This window comes from Lathamus discolor, chromosome 18, assembly GCF_037157495.1.
Source record: "Lathamus discolor isolate bLatDis1 chromosome 18, bLatDis1.hap1, whole genome shotgun sequence".
NCBI classification, from domain to species: domain Eukaryota; kingdom Metazoa; phylum Chordata; class Aves; order Psittaciformes; family Psittacidae; genus Lathamus; species Lathamus discolor.
The window spans coordinates 4,563,415-4,584,398 of NC_088901.1; the positions used below are offsets into that span (position 1 = coordinate 4,563,415).

The window sequence follows — 20,984 nt, forward strand, 5'->3', positions numbered from 1 at the left end:
TTCACAGAAACACTCATTTGATTTTCTTCTTTTTTTTCCCTTCTGTTTCATGAAATTAATGAAAAAATGGGAAAATGTCAAATTGGAAAAGAAAAGCTGGGTCTTAATCATTTCCTTTCTGCCCAGAACAGATTTGGATTCATTTGCAGGGTGCACGCATGGCAGCCTGTAGGTTGTGCCACCCCTCTGAGCAACAATGAAATGGGAAAAAGGAGCTGGGAGCCCTATTCAGAGCACAGATCCCCTTGATGTCTCTCCTGCTCACCCTCCCATGGGGGGCACACTGCTCATGGGGAGTGGAAATTTTAGGGAGAAAGCGTAGAACATGGTGCAGAATGGGACATTCCAGACCAAGGGCATTATTGCCACTGAAGTGATCATAAGAGTTGAAATGCTGCCCTTGGCCAAGCTCTGTGAGCTGTGGAGTTTGCTGCTGGTGCTGTACTGAGTATTTCATCTAGTGAAAACAGAGGGGATGGAATTGTCCATTGCTCTGAGCCACTATCAGGGATAAGCACGAGTTTATCCAGTTTGTGGAAGGACACCCAGCGTCCTGTGTGCTTTTGGGTCTCCTCACACGTGTTCATTTTCAGCAGTGTTTAGTTTAGAGTGATGTATTGTCCTGGGTTGAGCAGCAGCAGTCATTTTTCTCCTTCTTAGGAGCTAGTACAGTGGTGTGTTTTGATCTTTTGGCCTTGGAACAGTGGTGATAACGCCGATGTTTTCAGTTGCTGCTCGAATGTTTGGTCTGGCCAAGGACTTTCTGAGCCTCATGCTCTGCCAGGGAGGAGGGGAGGCCGGGAGGAAGTAGAGACAGGACACCTGACCCAAACTAACCAAAGAGGTATTCCATACCACAGCACGTCATGCCCAGGATGTAACTTGGAGTGAGCCAGAAGGGCTGGTGGGTCTGCAGGGTTGGACGAGGTATCGGTCGGTGCTTGGCTGGGGGGAGTGGGGTGAGTTATCAGTCAGCTGGTGCTGAGATGTTGTATTCTTTCCTCTTGTTATTTCCTTTAGCATTATTATTATTGGTGGTAGCAGTAGTGATTTGTGTTATACCTTAGTTACTAAACTGTGCTTATCTCAGCCCGTGGGAGTTGCATTCTTTTTGATTCTCCTCTCCGTCCCTCCAGGAGCAGGGGGAGGGCAAGAAGGGGGGGGAGTGAGTGGACGAGGTTTGTGGTTGGGTTCAAACCACGACATGTATTTAGAGAAAACTCCCCAAAGGACAGTCTATGTTGATCAGTTCTCTTGATTTTATTGCATCGGTTCATATTTTGTGTATTTCCAGGGTTATTATAGTTTAAAGTCTTTCAGTTTGTTTGTTCTCTTTTTTTGGTAAAGCAAGGAAGCAGCCACAGGTGAGTTTTCCTGCATTGTAATGGATTGGACCTTCGGTCACTGAAACATTTTAAGTTTATTAAAGACGGTTTTGACTAATGGAAGCCCCATGATTCCGGGTCAGCCTATTCTCGGATTGCTTAAAAATTATAATGTTTGGAATGAAAAAATTCCCCAGATGCAATAAGTTTAGAGAGCCAAACCCTGTGTTTTACTTTGAAAAGATGAGCTGGTTCTGATCCTGTGAAAAGTGAAGAGGGGAGATTTGGGATTGAAAGGAACTGAGAGTTCTGATGTGGGCTTGTTTCCATTATGGGGGTTTCCTCCTTGCACCCAAGGGGTCTTGAGTCCATCTAGGAAATCACTGCACATCTGTCAGAGCTGCCGTTGCCAGAAGGAAGCCTGGGCTCTGCTTGACTTGGAGAGGCTGTTCCCCTGGATAGAGAGAATTGCTTTACAGCTACGCAAAGATCATTCCGACTCCTGCTCTTCATGTTCCCTCCGTGTCCTCATGTGCCTTGTGCACTGCGTCACTTTTAGGAGCAAGGATCATTGCTCTGAGTGCAGAATCCAGCACGTCATGGTCTTAGGCAGATTCTGAAGGTTCATTTAGAGCAGTAAAAATGAAGTGTTCAGCAGCTTCTTATTGAATGCCAAGGCAGAAATGACCTACAGGAGAACTGTGATGGGGATTCCTAGAGAGGAAGGAGCTGGAGCCGTGCTCCTTCAGCCTGGCTACAAGCACATCTGTGAGCTCTGCTGAGGGAAAGGAGGCCGTGTAAACAGGCAAGAGAGGGAGTCACCGAAGTCAAAATAAATGCTGTGAAATTCTTTCCATTGTATCTCACTGAACACAGAAGCTTGGATGATGAAGCCATGAATTCCAGAGCAGGGGCACCTGGAACAGGGCCTGTGAGGAAGGGGAAAAAATATTGTAAAACATAATGATCAAACAGTAGGGGAGAGCAAGCACCATGCAAACATCAAAAGTCATGGCAATTGTTTCGGATGAGAATGTTTTTAAGAGCCGCTGTTTATGTTGGACAGGAGAGTTTGCTTTGAACAATGGCTGAATTTTGCAAAACAGGCAAAATCCCCTCTCCTCACCCCCAGGAGTTTCTTGTCTTGGAAAAATAGATGGATATATTTGTAAAAACAGCGAAAAATAAAAAGGTGTCTTATTGTTTTACTGTCTCCCCCAGGTCTTCCTCCCACACTCTTCATACTGCACTGTTGGAGATAGGACTGGATGAGATGCAGGGTCAGTTTGCCCTGGAAAAGCCTGTGTGTTCGCTGTGTGGGTGAGTTCGTTGGATTCAAGTATCTCCAGGTTCGTTCACAGACACAAACACATGTAACTGGGCTCCAGGGCTTTCTGCTGCGGTCAGGAAGCTTACCTGAGGCACTCTTGGGTTAATCCCATCCACCTGACCCACAACTATTGATATATGGGAGCTTGAGCTCTGTTTTGATGCTTATTTCTAATATTATGAAGGTGTCCAGGGTACTTCAGACCTGTGACTACTCTCTTGTACACACCAAACAGAAAGACAGCAACACTGTGCTGTGCTGCAGCATATACAGCCCCTGAACTGGACCTGGCTCTGACACTTCCTATGGGAAATAATGCCCATCTTCACCTCTGCAAGGACCTCCTTACCTCCTAACCCAGTGCAAACACCATGGACACTGGGACAACTTGGTAGCCCTGCAGGACATGGCCCGTTTAAGAGGGCTTTGCCCTGTAGCCCCTGGACAATGGCTAGCTGTTCCTGGAGTGCCCCATACATTCCAGGACGCATTGGGCCTCGCAAGTTAAATATTTAGTCTTTCCTGAATCCGAATACTTCCCGAGCTCCTGGGTTTGTTGTTTTCATACATTCAGCTTTGTTTCGCTTGATTAGAGCGGTGGGGTTTGTAGATAGGGACTCTATTCTTGGCAGAAAGTGGAGTATTATTAACATTCCTTATCGCAGGAGTGTATATTATTGTGTGACATTGCACAGAGTAACCTTAAAATAAAAGCCGTCCTCTGCCACTCTGGGCATTGTTTTGACTGCCAGCCACCTCCACAGGGCTGGGAGCAGAGACACTGCTCCCCAGGTTATCTCCTTTCCTAAATCTGTGCCTTTCACTCACAAAAGGAAATCTTCCACTCAGTTCTTAAATCAGTGCCATTCACTCACAAAAGGAAGCATCTTTCAGCCTGTCTCTGGTGGCAAAGCAGCACAGTGCCTGGGTTCCAGCAAACCAGGGGTTAAAGCCAATTTGGCTCCTCCAGCTGCAGGCTTGTTCAGGAGGAGGGGTATAAATCAAGGTCTTTGGAAAGAGATAAGCAGTTTGCATATCGCTTCAAAGAGAGCGGCATCATCCAGAGTGTCTCCTAATCCCTGTGTCACCTTTCTTTAACATTTCTTTGCCATTTTCCATAAGCAGGGGCCTTGGCAAGGACAGAGCATGATGCTTTCAGGCATCAACTGGAGCATTTGCAGTTGTCCCTGCAGTTTTCTATCTAGGTTGGCAAAAATGCACATGCAGGAAGGATGGAGCAGGCCTCGTGGTTTTCAGTTTTCCCCCTTGAGTTTTGGTGCAATCCCTAAATTATAAGCTCCACATTAAAGAGAAAAGGTAAAAGTCTATCTTTTCCTATCGCAAAGTAACCGTGGTTCAGACCTGTCATCTACCCTGGTAGAAAACTGCATCCAAGTAAAAACCAGCAGCACAGGCAACGAATAGCTCATGCGCATCTATCCTATGTCTAATTAAGGCTATTTAAATGCCAACATTATTAAACAAGAGTAATTTCTCTTTCTGTCTCCTTTTTGTGGAAAAAAAGAAGTAGGAAAATTAAATGCCTTACTAGAGGACCTGGGAGTGTGAATGTGCCAGCAGCAGGATTCGCTCAGCCACATTAGGAGTAGGCAGGAATTTCTCCTCCTGTTTTTCTGGGTCAATGTACAGCTTGATAGATTCCTATTTATATTATAAATTGGTTGTCCCAAAATATCCAGAACATGCAAGGCAGTTGAGTAAGTGCTGTTGGAGTTGCCTTGCTATTTGTCTAGCCTTAATGCTGTACTGTAACAGGCTTTGCATTCAATGCAAGTGCAACCTACCTGGGAACATTTCTACTCCAGTTCTGTCTTACCTCATCCTGACAAGCTAATTACAATACATGGTGGAAAAATATCTCAATCAGGCTGTCACCCGCCTCATCAGCCTCACTTTTGCCTCGAACTGAGAAACTGGAGAGTTGCCTCTTTTGGATGGTGAAGGAATGGAGCCAAGGGCAAGCCGCAGCAGAAAACACTGCAGGAAGCTGATCTCCATCCTCAGATCCATCCTTTCTCATTGTGCTGCTGGTTGTCGGTGGGGAATAAGATGCAGGTGGAGTTAACAGGAGAAAAAGCCTTCTCCACACCTCAAAGCCAATCCAAGGGAAGATGTTTCTTTGGTTATTTTCAAAGAAGCTAAAAATGCTTGAGGGTCAAAAATGCAGGCTTTCTCCTGCAATCCTTTTCTAGATCATCAAGAATTTAGGTCATGCACAGATCACCACCACAAAACCCCAGAGGCAGGTAAAGGAGCACGTTGCAGCCTGCATGCTGGGAATGTGGTTGAAATGGCCTTGAAAGAGTGTAAGGGTTGTTGTGTACAAGCCTGAAAGCAACTTCCTTGGTATAGCTGCTGGTGCAACTTGCTGCAGTCTCTAGACGCAGGCTCTGGAGAAGCAGCAAGAGGCTTCGAGGCAGCACTAGCGAGCCCTGTAGCCGCTGTGAGGGGTAGGTTACTGCCCAAGAGCCATTGCATGCCCGAGGGTAGCAAAGGTGCTGTGAACCATCTCAGTGTGACCAGATGTCAGGAACTTCAGCATTGAAGCACATACTTCTATCAGCACTGTCCTTGCAAGGCAACTGAACCTAGCATAGAATCATGGAATTATAGAACCATAGAATCCCAGCCTGGTTTGGGTTGGAAGGGACCTTAAAGCTCATCCAGCTCCAACCCCTGCCACGGGCAGGGACCCCTTCCACTGGAGCAGCTTGCTCCAAGCCCCTGTGTCCAACCTGGCCTTGAGCACTGCCAGGGATGGGGCAGCCACAGCTTCTCTGGGCACCCTGAGCTCATCTCAGTCTCCCCTCTTTCAGCTTCTTACCTCAGAATAGAGAAGTCCACGCTGGTCAGCCTGGCTGCCAGGCTGAAACGCAAGGTAGACAACGACACCTGAAGGCAGCAGGCTCCAGTGCCTTGCAATCTTGGCAGTGTTTTCACTTAGTCATCAGAGTGTGTTTACAAGTCTCTCCCACTATTCTCTTCCTGCCAGCAGCTGACAAGCCCGTCTAGTTAAGCTTAACAGGAGTATGTTTAATAATTAGCAGAGCTCAGGAAGACCTTGCTCGGAGCTCTGTTGCGTGTGGAGGTGTTAATAAGAGCACATGAGGAATGAGAAATGTTTGGCGCTTGCGGCAGCTGGAGGATGCTTCCACCTCATTCCACCAGCAGCATCTCCCCGTGGCTGGGGGCTGATGTCAGCAGTGCCCAGAGGCTCCTTTTGGTCCCTGCTTCACCATCTGCCTTTCCATTCCTAGGAGTGAGGGATGCTGAGGACAGCAAAACAGCCTCCGTTGTGTGGAGGGACCATCCACCTCCTCTCCACTTCAGCCATGGAGCCTTCTGTCCTTGCTCATGCCTCATGCCCTGTGCAGGCAGGAACAGGCAGCTTCCAACCATGTCCTGACATGGATTGCCCAGTTCCCTAGCAGGCATCATCTCCTCTGGTTGCTCAGGCGTGTATGCCCTGAGCCTGTCCTCCCCACCTCATGGCTGCTGCTGGCCATCAGAGATCTGGCCTTCCCCTCTCCCCCTGCTCTCCATCTCCTCATTCCCACTCCCTCAGCCCACTGGAAATGTGCCTCACTGAGGTGGTTCACAAGCTCCGTAGGTCTGGGTTGCAGCTCTCAGTGCTGGTATCTAGTCCGTCCATCTATTTCCTTGCTCATTTTCATCTCAGCTTTATCTATTCTCCATTTCAGACCATACTTTTATCATGTATCATACTATCATGTATCATTTTGTCATACTTTTATCATACCATAACCCTCCCCATTTTCAGACCGTTCCAGACTGGCTCCTTCTGTTTATGTACGTTTGCTGCCAACCTTCACTCTCCTTCACACTTCCCTTTGCTTTGCTTTTATGGCCTTTTATGATGTTTATGTTACATCAAGGCCCTTTCCCTTTTTATTCCCTTCCTGCTCCTGGATAATTATTGTTCTATCCATGGCTTTTACTGCTGCCTTTATCATGAGTGTTTCTGTGGGTGACAGGAGTGTCTGGAGCACATAACCTCTGTCTGCAAGCTCCTAGGCAACTCAGATATGGGTCAGGACTAAGTATGCTTTACTGATGGATTCTGCCCATTACCTGGTGGAGCTTCCCTGAGCAGACCCTGAAACCTTTTCCTTAAAGCTGCTATAACCTTCCTGACTTGGCCTCTCCTGAAAGCCAATGGCCACCACCTTCAGGTGCCTTCTTGTCTGTCACAGTCATGGTCTGGGAGAGGTGACAACATCCCCTGGTTTTACTGCTCGATCAGGTGAGGACCATGGGGATGGGTTGAAAGGGAGGAGAAGTCCTCAAAGGATTCCCTCAGAGCAAACAGGAGAGTTTGCTACACACATTGAGCATGTAGCTCTTCATTCTTTCTCTTTCTTTGGTAGTCTATGGCTATAGGGCATCAGCACAAGCAGTGGTGCCTGTCTCCCATGTCCAAAGACAGGTGAGCTGGAAGGATGGACCCTGATAGACTGGGATATAGATCTTTTGGGTGGACAGAGGGAAACATCTGACTGCTTACACAGGGCTATGAGAGCCCCACAATGGATCCCCAGTCCCAGGGAGGACTGAGAGAGCCTAAAGGCTGTTAACCCCTCATTCTGCCCCTATGGCACTGTATGGGGTGCAGTCAGCAGCTCCCCCCCATGTGCTCCCCCCTGCCAGCAGGTACCAGCCAAACCCGTGTTTTTCTTTCTCTCTCACATTGAAGCTTTTTCCCTTGCAGCTGCTGGAGTCATTTAATTAAATGGTGATGCCGTGGAGCTGGCTTCTCTCCAAGGGCAGGAGCAGCAGCTTCACCTCCGGGGCAGGCAGGCTCGCGGGGAGCAGTTGCACCGCACCAGTACCGCTGCACTTGACTCATACATCTCCTGATGACAGGCTTGAAGGAAACCCAACCCCGCAGGAGAGCTGCAGAGCAGAGGGAGCATCCTTTGCACGGGGCCCTGGCACCCTGGAGGCTTCAGGCACCGTGGGGGTGAGTTCGAGGCGATGCTGTGCTCTCCGGAGATGCGCTGAGCTCCCCTCTGTGCCTGGATCCAGTCTGTAACCAGCAAACTCTGTGTCAGCTGCAGGGCAGATTCTTCTACAGGAGTGGAGCCGATGCCCAGGGGGAAATGGAAATGAAACGGGGGTGATTTGGTGCCTTCAGCAGGGCTGGGGCAGAGCCAGGAAAACCAAGCAATAAATCCTGGAGCAGAAAGGAGTCAGCTGAGTGCTCCCTTGACTTCGTGTCCTTCCTTCCTTCCCTCTTCTCCCCTCTCAGCATCTCCAGGCAGCAGCCGCGTTTCTCTAAGGACAGGGAGAAATCACTGCCCTCATGCAGGCTCCAGGCTGAGACAGTCCCCGTGTCCCTTCTAGAGCACCCACTCCCCTCCTAACCTAAACACCCCTCATGCAAACACCTCTCAGTCACCCATAGCCCGTGGCCTCCCCCAGTGCCTTTCTCCCAGCCTCTTGCAGGGGAACTCTGCATGCCATGTACAGACAGCCCTGCACCACAGAGCTGTGCACCACCCCGAGGTGCCGCAGCCAGGCCATAGCCTAAATATGTCCCTGCCCACGGCAGGGAGCTGGAACTGGATGATCTTTAATGTCCCTTCTAACCCAAACCAGCCTGTGATTCTAACACTCTATAAATGCCATGTGCTCCATCACCCCAGCATCCCCCACAGAGGGCCCTGGAGCGATCAGAGGATGTGTAGCATTTCTACTCCCTCCTCTCTGCTGCTTCCCCTATTTCTGCCTCTCCCAGAGGCAACCTGTGAACAAATGCAAACCCCAAGGAAAGTCTCAGATCTTTCAAAATGAAAGAAAACCCCTCTGGAAGAGAAAGACGCACAGAGGCACAGCTGCTGCCAGCAGGGAGCTGCTCCTCGCATCCAGCATCTCTGTCTGAAGGCAGACTGCAGCAAGACTAAATGCTGGCCTTATGAGTAGCAAGGCTGCTACTGGCACTGGGCACATCAACAACATCACAGGTCAAGCAGGGCTGGGAGGGCAGACAAGTGAAGCCTTCCCCTGATGGTTCACTGTAAGAGCTGTTCTCCATGCATTCCTTAGAAAGCATATCCTTAGCTTATCCCACCTTATCCCACCTTCAGGAGAGATGAGCTGCTGGAGGAGCTCCCATCAAGAACCAGACAGAGACAAAGCCCATGAGGGGCAAACTCCTGTTAAAACCTGAAATGTGAGTGTATCCTGGTGGCAAACATATTGCCATCATCACACCAGGAATGCCGGGGCCTGGGAGAAATGAACTTGCTGAGACGTCCTGGGCACAGCTGCATGCCCCAGGCAGATGAGTCTTGCGGCTCCCCAGAGTGCCTGTGCTTGAGGCAGAATACAGAAATCATGACAAGTCTGCCTGCAGCACCAGGAGCAGGCATAGGGAGAAATGTCAGGATATTTCCACAGCTCTGGGAAGAATCAACCTCTTAAATCATGACCTGGTCCCTGCAAGGACAGTGCAGTCCCATAGAGAAGGGCTTGGGGGTGCTGGTCGATGAGAAACTGAACATGAACCAGCTTCAGTGTGAGCTCACAGCCCAGAAACAGGCTGAGAAAGTTGGGGCTGTTCTGTCTGGAGAAGGGAAGCTGCGTGGAGACCTCAGAGCATCTCAGGGGAGCTACAGGGATGCTGGGGAGGGACCCTTCATCAGGGACTGTAGGGACAGGACAAGGGGTGATGGGTTTAGACTTAAACAGAGGAAGTTCACTCGTACTAGACCATGTCGTCCAAGGCTCTGTCAAACCCGGACTTGAACACTGCCAGGGATGGGGCAGCCACAGCTTCTCTGGGCACCCTGTGCCAGCGCCTCAGCACCCTCACAGGGAAGAGCTTCTGCCTAAGAGCTTAGATCTCCCCTTTTTGATGGTATCAGAAAATCTGTGCAAGTTTCCGGACAGCTTTCCTGTATTGCTGCTGGCAGGGAATGACGAGGACCTGGGTGAAACCAGCTACCAGACCTTTAGGTAATCCTTTGAGAAGAACATAACATGCAAATAATTCAATGAGAATTTCTTCTTCAGAATTCAATGACGCTTCCAATGCAGAGCACCAGATAATCTGGCCTACAGTGGATAGTAGTGTCCAAACAGATTTCCCTGCAGAGGATTGTGTTGATTGTACTATAGAAGAATTAGTCTTAGCTTTATACGTATTAAAATATTCCCAATAAGAACAAATATATCTTAGAGATAGGCTCATGTTGAAAATTTGGGGTCAGAATTCACTGTGATTAAGGTGGGATCCTCTTCCCACTGCAAACCAAGATGAGAGTAAAGGCAGGGAATAAGAAAGAGCAAAAGGGAACTAGACCATGTAGAAGATGTCCCAGAAAGGACTGAGGTTGTGTTTGAGTCAGTATTAATCAGTCATGGCAGAAGCCTGGCAAGCAGGAGCAAGATTTTAACTGAACATAACAAATCTGAGGTGCACAGAAACTGGATTTGTCAATGGTAACATCTGGATGTGTCAATAACAGTAGTTCAACACATTGTTCTCAGCCGTTCTCTTACAGGTCCAAGATTCGATGGCTTTTCCCCTGAAGAAACCTGCCTGTGGACCTGATCTGAAAGTATTTCACACCTTTGTGTAAGTACATGGCCCAGGATCAGTGGTGACTCCCTGTTTGGTGAGGCCTCTGCAGAGAAGCCTGTTCAAAGCAGAAGGTATCTCAAGTCATTCTTTGTGTGCTTGCTGAAACCCACGGTTGGCCAACGCTCTTCTAAATACTATGCTGCAGTTTGAAACACATGGCTCGTTTCAACTCTGGCTCCCATTTGCCTAAACAGGAGAAAACAGCTGGAGAACCCCATAATCCTTCAGGTAATCCATGTCTATTCATTGCCTGAGAAGTCGTTTCAGTAGTTAATTACTCCTGAGATGTTAAAAATTTACATCTTATTTTAGCTAGGATTTGTCTAGTTTCATGTCACCCAGGGCAGCAGCTCGAATTACTTGGGCTGGATGTACTGCAGAGTGCTCTGCTATGAAATATTTACTCTGACCTTAGCATCAAATATATATTCAGCAATGTTAAGGTCAGGATTGTCACCTCTTGATCTTTGCTTTGACATACCCGAAGTACGCTCTCTCTGCTTTTTATACATGGTGAAAGAGAGGCTCAGAAGGAAGCAGAGTGAATACGTGGAAGTAAAGAGACCTCATTGAATGAGCATCATTAATATTGCAAAATCAAATGCTCAGATGTTGGAAGCTTTAAGTTGCCTTTCTGAAGGAGTTGGCCATCAAAGATATATTAGCATAGCTTAGAGAACCAGGTTGTGCCCAGGATTGTGAGAGCTGTCTGAAAAGGAGCATTCATTCCTGCACAAAGAGTTTTGAAGTCTCTTCTTTTTCAGATCTGGGACAAACCAGGCAGAAAAGTGACATGGGCCAAGAGACCTGCCTCAGGAGAGCTATAGATGCAAAAGTCTGCATGGCCTTTCTCCTTGTCCCTACAGGTGTCATTGAAACCAAGGCACTGTCCCAAAGAAATCTTTATTTTCCAATGAAAAAGATGCCTTTACTGGGGTGGGAGGGGGAGCAAGCCTTGAAGTGAAAATCTCCCATTGGCTCAAGTATCCACCATGGGTCATTATTAGTAATTCTTTCACTGCAATGTATCTCATCCAGTTGGCCACATACCATAGAATCCCAGCCTGGTTTGTGTTGGAAGGGACCTTAAAGCTCACCCAGCTCCAACCCCTGCCACAGGCAGGGACCCCTTCCACTGGAGCAGCTTGCTCCAAGCCCAGTTCAACCTGCCCTTGCTAGATTTTACTAAATCCAGAGTAACTAGCCTGAAACTGGGACAGACAGATACCTTGGCACCATGGTGATGGTTGCCTTAGAAATAAACAGACACCCAAGGTGGATAGATAGATTTCTGCCTGTGTAGCAGGGAGCTGACTCGGGCCCGGTGCTTGTTGCGTGGCACATTGATTTCCAGTCTCATCCACGGTCTTCTTCCATCTCTTAGGCAACTGTTTGGGCTTATTTATATTCCTGCCGAGATGTAAAAACAACAGCCTGCAAAGTTATCTTTCCTGGTTATCTTTATTGTTTGCATAGCACAGATTTCCCTCGATGCAAAGTGGGGGGGGTTTATTCTCCCTTGAAAACAGCCTGGACTTTGTTTAAGGAAGAGAGGAGCAGAGCCAGCACTGAAATACATTTATGAAGCTTGTTAACCTCCAGCTTCATTGCTCTGTCCCAGTGACCTTTCTGTCATCACTGTGGAGCCCGGTTATCCGTGCCTGTAAACCTGCGGCATTTCTTCAGCGACCTGAGCAGGGTTTACTTTGAAGTCAGGTTTCCTATTTCACTGGCATGGATTTCTTTTGGTCTGAATTGGAAAGAGAACAAAAACACAGGAAAAGGTCCCACATCAGGGCAAACGAAATACTTCATTTTGATGTAATCGGGATGTTTGGGCCCTACTGCAATTCTGTGCTTCATCATGAGAGGAAATTCCAGCAACTCTGGAGTCCTCTGACCTCCCTGAAATACTTCGGTTCAATCTGTTCATCCAATGCTGAAATTTGTCAAAAGCAGCACTTCCCTGGAGGAAAAATTCTACTCTGATAAACAGGCGTTTTCCAAGAGAGATATACCCCATCCGCAAACATTCCCCAACCCTAATAATGGTGCTTCAGAGGATGTTATTATTCAAGCCCAGCTTTCCAGGCAGCAGATGTCTGTCACTAGCCTCTAGATAATTTGGATGGATGATCACAGCAATGCAGGAATGACTCGTGCACAGCACATTTCGAGAGGATCAGATGCTTAGTGAAAGCCTCGTGCCCCAGGGCAAAGTCCAAGAGGGCCAGGACTCCTACCAGGCTATAATAAGGGGGAAAATTCCCTGACAAAACAGGGGGTGAATATCAACCATTGTTGCTTCATTTTGTAATCCGTAGTCCAACAAACAGTGAATAATCCCATGGTGAATATAATCTGATGCTGATCTAGGAGTTCTCCCAGTGCAGCCTCGATGAAGCCTTCTCCTCTTGCTGTCATCGTGTCTGATCTTGGCAAAGAACAGCTTCAGCATTTGTTCGCTGACGTCCGGTGCCATTCTCTGTTTCTCCCGATGCCTCATGTTTCCTGTTTCATGGGCTGAGCTCTGATGTGTGCCTCTCTTTTTGTATGCAATTAAAATCCGGAGCCAAGCAGCCAATTTCCATGGGCATCGTCATAGTCTGCTCTTCCAGTGATGCCTCATCAGAGGATCTCAGAACATTTTGCAACCATTCATTAATAAGCCAGCCACCTGTCTTGGAAGACAGGCAGAATTATTCCTTAACTGCAAGTAAGTAAAATAAGGACACAGACATTAGCTGGGTTGCCAGAGACCATAAAAAGCCTTTGTCCTTGCATGACCCCGCGCTTTGTAACTGGTATCTTGACAGAGGTTTTTGGAGCCGTATGCAGATGCATAAAATACATAAAAATACAACCCTGTAATCTCTAGTTTATCTTTCCATCTTTCTTACTCCTGTTTTGCCATTTTATACCTTGGGGAGAGCATTAGACCTTTGATGAGATGCTCTCCCTGTCCATCAGGCCTGCTATAACCAACCTGCAAACATTTCCTCAGCCTCAGCAGCAAAAAGGTGAGTGTCCCTGCAGATGCTTCACATGGAGAGGGAGTCAGTTATTGTGCCACACAGCGCACTCACTGTCTGGCATGGTTTTGGTCCCTGAAGGCACTGAGGTGGCTTCAAGAGGTGTGTGTTTAGCCGTGCTTTTCCTTCTTCCATTCAATCTCTGCATTGAACAGACCACCAAATGAGGGTCATAAATATCAGGGGATAATTAGAGATTCCTTTCTCTTCCAAGTTCCAAAGTTGTAGAGAAGATGAACCTTTCAAGCTGCTCTGTCTCTACCTTTCCCCTGGGAGGGCTCCTGCACTGGTCATTGGTGCATGAGACACCGCTGGGCTTGGCAGCCAGTCCCCTTCAGTAATTCATCTCAAATATTCGTAGTGCTGCTTTAGATTGATGATGTTTTCCCCTTTCCTTTCTCTTTATACTGTCAACTTAACTGCTCTGACTTATAAAGCTGTTAATCTTTCACACACATGCCTACGTTAAGCAGCTTAAGAGCACTGCAAACACTTTATCCTCATAAAGATTGAACTGCCCTGATATGAAACTTGTAGCTCTGGAATAGAACAAAATTTACGTACGCAAATAAAAGCTGAAGGTCAGGGACAGGCAGAGAGGCTGTAAATATTTCTGGCCCCATATTTCAGAAGGTTTGAAAAGAAGAGATGGGTTGATTGGCTTCAATCTGCTTCTGTGCCCTGAGTCAGCAGGAGCAGAGAAGAGAGGGAAGAAGGTGCATTTCGTGCACCAGAGGAGGTGACCAGGACAGGCAGCTGCTTCTAATCCCATTGCAAATGTCTCAAGTGAAGTCAAGAGAGATTCCTTTCTTCTCTGTTTTTGAAAGGGAGCTGACTCTGTCTTTGAAGGTGGGAGAGGCAGGTTTGAAGTGCCCCTGGCTGAATGGCTGGCAGTGTTTGGCTGTAGCTGCATGGGGTTTGCACCTTCTGCTCCCTCTTACGTTGCTCAAGAGAAGCAGCGGAGAATCCAGGCAGCCCTTGGTGATGCAAGGATTAGTTATAGGCTTGGCTTGACCTTGGTGCAGGGCTGTTACAGTGGCTGCGCACAGTTCAAGTGCAGATCAGGCTGCCTTTGTGTTGGGTCCTGCAGAAGCAGGTTTGCTGTTATCTGGTCCTGCTGCACCTCAAAGACAAGCCCTAGGCAGCAGAGTAAAGGACTCTGGACACCTCTAACAGCTATGAGAAAATGCCTGTACACACTGTGATCCACATGCTCAGGGAAGTGATTTATCTGTGCTGGGCTGGTAAGCCGCAGTTAATTCATAGAATCATATCATAGATTCATATAATTCATCATTCATTCATAATTCATCATACCTGGTCCCATCACAATACCACAAGGCCTTCTCAACCATGCGTGGAAGATGCTGCACCCACTGAGTCATTCTGGCTGTGGGCTCTGTGTGCACTGGGAGTTCAGTCCCGATGGTATTTCCACCCCAGTTCCAGCTCTGTAGAGCTGAAGGGGAATAGTCTAAAGACCAGCTCTAAGTGAAGGATTCAGGAACAGGGTGGCTTCAGCACTAGCATAACCTGGCCCTGCCAGGCCATTGAGTACACAATGGCCAAAACTGTTGGAAATTCCCTTGATGGACAGCTCACCTGCCTATAGAAGCTTGATGACATTCCTGCGTGTTGGAAATACTCCGGGAGCCCTGGCATAAATAGTAACTAGGCCGGTAGATCCCTCTTTTCCCCTCCAATATTATTTCTTGGATCTCTCTGAACTTCTCTGGCAGTGATTTCTCTCTCCTCTTTTCCCTTCCTGCATGGGGAAAGAAGTGGCTGTGAAGCCCACTTGCCTGGAGAGCTGCAGTGAAACAGTTAACCTTTCCCAGGGCTTGTGATGGGGATGCAATTTATAATTGTATTTTCCAAGAGAGCTATAAACTTGTCTCCTATCAGTTTTCTGGCTGAGGCAGAGAGTCATCAAGAGTTGCATCAGGGATGAGGTATAATTCAACCAATTATAGCTGGCAGGTTATGCTGCACTTGTAAAGTACGGATTTTAAAGCCTGCAATTGCTGATAAACAGTATTGCAGGCAGAGCAGAGCAAAATCTGTTCTCACTGAAAAGGCAAATTGTATCATTTAACCCTTTCCTCCCAGGGGACCGTTGTGTCGCTGCCAGTGGTGCTTTTGCACCTCTCTGCAGCATGTGTCCTGGGTACATTGGGCTGTGCAGGGGTTTGGGCTGTGTGGGCATCAGTGGAGGGGCTGCTCATGCCGGGAAGGCAGAGGTGCAGCTTGAGCACATGGAGCACACTGTGAATCAAAGGGCTGGGAAAGCCCATCTGCAAAGGGGGTGATTTCGCACCCTGAATGTCTGCAGGACAGGGGTGTTCAGCCCAATGCATTCAGCCCATGGATGCTGCTGCCAGGCCATGCAGCACAGAGGAGTTCTCTGGAAGCGTGTGCCCTCTCCCTCCATCAGTAAATGCTTTGCCGTTTTATACTTCATTTAGATCCAAAAGGGTAATTGTTTCCCTGTAGCAGAATTAATTGTAATCTCACTATTAGATAATTGTCCTTTCATCTGAGTGCGGCTGCTTCTGAATTACAGGGTTACATCACCAGCAAGGGGGGTGGCTGGGAGGCAGCAGCAGCCTCCTGCAGCAGGGAGGTGTCCAACTGGATTCAAACTTCAGTAATGGTGAGGAAAGGTTGATGGCACTCCAAATAATTCCCTTTTCCTGCTGCTCCAGCCCTCCAAGACCCCTCTTCGGCCAGAGCTAATTGATGCTCCTCAGAGCCACCACATCCAAAGCACCACAGGAGATGGGAGGAGGATGAGGAAGAAGCAGCCCAGCTGGGTACCAGACACAGTGAACTGTGCAAACACGACTGGTATTAAGTTCCTTTGCGAAGGAATGGGATGTTAAGCAGAGCTAAGGAGATGAACCTCCTGTTAAGGCCATCCCCAGCCGCTCGTCCTCAACAGCCCTGGAAAACCATCCCTCTTCCCCAACCCAGCCTGCAGCTCCGTACCTGGAGCTGGAGGGACATTTTGGGAGCAAAGCCACTAGAGGGCATTCTGGGATTCCCGCAGACGCAGCCCGGCAGAGGCAGCGCCGGGTCCTCCTCCGGGCTTTCTCGGGCTCCCTCCAGGTCCCCCATTGCAGTCAAGTTGCTCAGTTGCTTGCGAAAGAGGGAGGGATCTGCGCCTTGTGTAGTCTTGTTCTGGCTGGTGGATGGTACCTCAGGCAGGTCCTGCGTCTGGTGCTCCTCTGTGGGGAGAGGATTCATTCTGGGCCAGACCTCAGCAGCAAATGCAGTTACCGGTGCAGGAGGGATGTTACTGATACCCCAGAGAGATGTTTCCTTAACAGTGATGGAAACTCCACATCTTCCCCAGGCAATCTATACCAGTGCTTCCTTATCCATCCTGCTAGATGGGCTTTCCAGGTGCTATCGCTGCTGAAGTTCATGTCTCCCTGCTTTGCCCACCCCACACATGGAGAACACATTATTCTCTCTCTGTAGCAATCCTTCACATCCTTGCAGACTGATCCTGTGCCTCCCTTTCCCTAAGATAAACATGCCACCTCTTCCTCTCGTTCTTTGCAGGATATCTTTCCATGCCTCTGATCATTCTTGTTGCTGTCCTCTGGGTGCTCTCCAACTGAGCCTCATCAGAAGTGCCTGCAGGAAGCGTCTGTACATCTCATGCTGCTGGTCACCTCAGTGCAGTCAGGTCACTCACTGCAGAGCTGCTGCCAGATCAGTGTTTTCCACCCCAAACCTTTTTTTCTAAGTTCTTGCCTAGTTCCACATTTGCTCTTTCTCAACAGGGACAAACCAGCGTTGTTCCTGCAGCACTTAAGGTTTCTTACTGGTGAGGAGCTTGGCCAGGAGAACCCATGGTGTGACCCTCGGCTGCACTGGGGGGCTGAGAACACAGAATGTCTTGTCTTGGCCCAAATAGAATCACAGAATGGTTTGGGCTGGAAAGGACCTGAAGATCATCCAGCTCCAGCCCTCTGCCGTGGACAGGGCCACCTCACACTAAACCAGGTCACTCAAGGCCCTGTCCAACCTGGCCTTGAGCACTGCCAGGGATGGAGCATACACCACTTCTCCGGGCACCCTGTGCCAGCACCTCAGCACCCTCACAGGGAAGAACTTGTTCTTTCTATCTAACCTGATCTTCTCCTGTTTCAGTTTGAACCCATCACCCCTTGTCCTATCGCTCCAGTCCCTGATGAAGAGCCCCTCTCCAGCATCCTCGTAGCCCCCTTCAGATAATGGGAACCAACCAGACACACATGGTACCAAAGCCGTGCCTGTGCAACCACTGGTGGTCTCCACTGTGATAATGCAGTGAAATGATATCTGCTGTTGAGAGCTTAGAGAAGAAAGGTCTGTGTGGCTGAATGAATAAAAATAACATCAGATGGTGCTGCAAGTCCTTTTCAGTTAATACTCCCAAGTATCCAAGATTAGGCATTTCCCATAAAACCTTCATGTTTTCAGTCATTTCAGGAAATGACAATGCAACAATAACAACATGACAATGGCTTTATAATAGGACAATAGCGAACACATCTTACACATGAGCAAAAGCTGGGGTTTTTTTGCCAGTGAAGTTGCAGTGAATTGATCCATAAAACAAACAAACAAAACGAGATAAAAGCAGGCTTGTTTTCCTGAAGACTTGCTTAAGTCAAAAGCAAATTACTGGGTTCAGCAAGAGAGTTCCTGGAGGATGCTCTGAAGTGTGGGCTACCCAAAACCTCCATCGGCATCTTCGGGCTTCAGAATCTTTGAAACAATGAGGTGATTTAGTATTGACTCATAGATTTATTATTGACTCATGATTTATTTAATATCCAGTGAGAGGATTTCTTTTTGACTCATAGAATCATTTAGGTTGGAAAACACCACTGAGCCCAACTGTTAATCCAGCACTGCCTAATCCACCATTAATCCATGTCCCTGAGCACCACATCTACATGTCTTATAAATCCCTCCAGGGATGGTGGCTCCACCACTGGGCAGCCTGCTGGAACCATCAGACGCTTACACTGAGAGTAATTCTATGCCTGATGTCTCCAATACAACAGAGGAACCAAAGGACCCCCTCACTCAACCATACTGAGCTCTGTTAGTGGGAAGCACTTATCAGGTCAAAGAGCTGCTCCAGGATGCAAGGGGAAGAACACATGGTTGAGGGTTAGCACTGGAGACGTGTCCTGTCCCCAGGCAGGGATTTGGCTGCTCCCGCATTCCCAAACACTCGCAGCTATTTACAGCGCAGCCTGCAGTGCACAGCTCCAGCAGATGCCCATTTCCTTGGCCCCTGACAAGTGATTGCATTAAGTGCTGCTCACACAAGCGACTCCAGTAGGGTCCTGACCCAGCTCTGACCTCCACCATCTGGACCAGGAGTCACCAGCTCATTAAGACACACACAGATCAGATGCTTGCAGGTTTGACACCAGATGATCCACGCGCTGAGCCAGACACTTTGAAAGGCTCTGTTGGTGCCACAGGGATGTTCAGGCTGCTCTGAGCACCGGGTAACGCTGATCCCTCTTAACACGGACACCAGGATGTCAGAGCACTGCCTCTGCTGTCTCAGGAGCTGTACTGATGCAGGAGAACTGTGGGACAGGAGGTCCTGGGCTGGTGTCACCTCCTGGCTGTTGATTCCACTGCAGTCACCATGGTGGGGTTTGAACACCCAGCTTTTCAGCTGCTGTGTGTTCCCAGGGCAGAACATGTCCTGGCAGGGACTCCTGACTGGCACCAGCACCAGTGAAGAGTCAGTGGTCCATAAGTCACAGAGAGGCCAGAGTCCCCACACTAGTTTGGATGGAAGAACAAGTGTCCTACCTACATCCCTACAAAGCCTTCGCATGCCAGATCCACCTCTGCCCTTTTCCACACTGACCTGGAAGCATCTGTCTCAAGCAGCTGTGGCTGAGGTGTCCTCACATGCAGCCTGGTCTCTGGTTTCTCCTCTTTGAAACAGTCTTCAGGCAACACACGTGCTGCTGAAGTAATTCTGGTTCCTCTTCTTCGACAGGGCAGGAAGAGGGCTGCCTGAGTGAAACGCATTTTGATGCTCAGCCTCAGCTTGTGTCAGCCTCACTCTGCCCACCACGGCCTACACCGTGTTGTGGTGGGCCATGAAAGGAGAGGATGTATCTGTATCCTTCCAAAGTAAATCAGCAGCTGAGCTTGCGTGCTTAGAGCTGGGTACAACTTAGAGAAGGACCATGTTTACCCACCTGATTGAAGTCTTGGCTGTCAGGTAACATGAAAACCACTTGTCAAGGCAGAAAGAAAGAGCTTTTCCACTGGTCGAATGGACCTGTCTCAAGATGCAGGGGGGGTTTATGTGCCGGGATCGTACAGGAAAACAAATTAAGTCTCAGGTCTGCTGTTTCCCCATTCTTCAAGTTCCTATGAGTCCACAGCAGGCTCAGTTCAGATCCTCCATGTAGTGAAAGTGAGGCAAAGCAAAGCACTGAAGTGAGATGACAGACAAGAATGAAAGGACAGATCTAAGTCCACTGAGAGTCAGGAAAGCAATCTGAAGGGCAAGAGGATGCAAATCTGAAGGCAGCGAAGAGAAGATCAGTGCAAGTGTACGGTGACACCTGAATGAAAGAAGGCCAGCAAAGAGTGAGCCAAGCAGAGTGGCATCAGGTCTGGTAGGTCAGGCACAACCGTGCACTCCGAGGAGCAGATTACATGGCAACAGCTACTGATATGACAGGCATCAGAGGAGACTATCCATCTGTGAGAGGGCTTGGCAGAGGCTCACTATCCCATTAAACGTCTGCTAGACTGGAACAAGATCAAAGGCAATGCTGCTGCTGCAGAAGGTATCCGGTATGAGAGGACAGGGTAAGCACTTGGTAGTGACTGACAACACCAGCCGACATGCAGCCACACAGAGCATGACAGAGCTGATGCTTCAGGGTTTGTTCAGGGTCAGAGCATCACCGTATATCCTGCTTCCTCCCACCTGTATGAAACAGGAACATTACTGCAGCTTCCTGCACCAGCCAGCTTGGAGTCTATTTTGGCAGCTGGTGCAGGTACAGCTGAGCTGTGCAGACGCACGCTATGGTCCTGTGCAAACATCACTGTCGTTTTCTTTAAGGGTTTGGTTATTTCTTCTTAGTGTTCTCATTTATTTTAAAATCAAACCCCATCAAGCTTCTGAATGCTGGGGAAATCAAGGTACCCAACGCACATCACTAAACCATGTTGATTTGAGCAGTGGATATAGAGGGGCACAACTGCAATACAGAGGTTTCTTCTTAGAGAAACAGGAAGTCAAGGCTGGAGATAGTGCAACGTTTGTCATCTTGCAGGCTCATAAGCAAGGACCAGACACCAAAAGCTTCCATAAACACCCAAGCATCTTTGTTCCACCTGAAGAGCCAGCACCAAGCAGTGGCCACAGCCCTGCCCAGGGGCCTGCCCTGTTCCTCCTCTGGCGAGGTTTCTCATTTAGGGCTCTGGAAGGATGTGGAGGTCAGCAAAGTTGACAAAGGGCTTTTGGCTGACTCCTGTGGGTCTGTTGGCTTGGGACGGGTGTTGATTCTCTGTGTGTGCTTTATTGCCTTGCTGTAAGGTCAGTTCAATAGCTCTCATGTGCTGGCTGGGCCACTGCCAAGAAGTAATGTAGCAAGACAAGGACAATGCTGAGATGA

At 48.6% G+C, this 20,984-nt stretch overlaps 1 long non-coding RNA gene across 2 annotated transcripts; it reads left to right on the forward strand.

The window, feature by feature from the left end:
* The first annotated feature begins 881 nt into the window (after positions 1–881).
* LOC136023438 (uncharacterized) lies at positions 882–7,894 on the forward strand. 2 transcript variants are annotated; one of them, XR_010616597.1, is made up of 3 exons: positions 882–959; positions 2,547–2,674; positions 7,406–7,894. It is a non-coding gene; the product is annotated as an uncharacterized LOC136023438 (long non-coding RNA). The 2 variants fall into 2 exon arrangements; XR_010616598.1 differs by having other exon boundaries at positions 2,547–2,645.
* Positions 7,895–20,984: the final 13,090 nt, after the last annotated feature.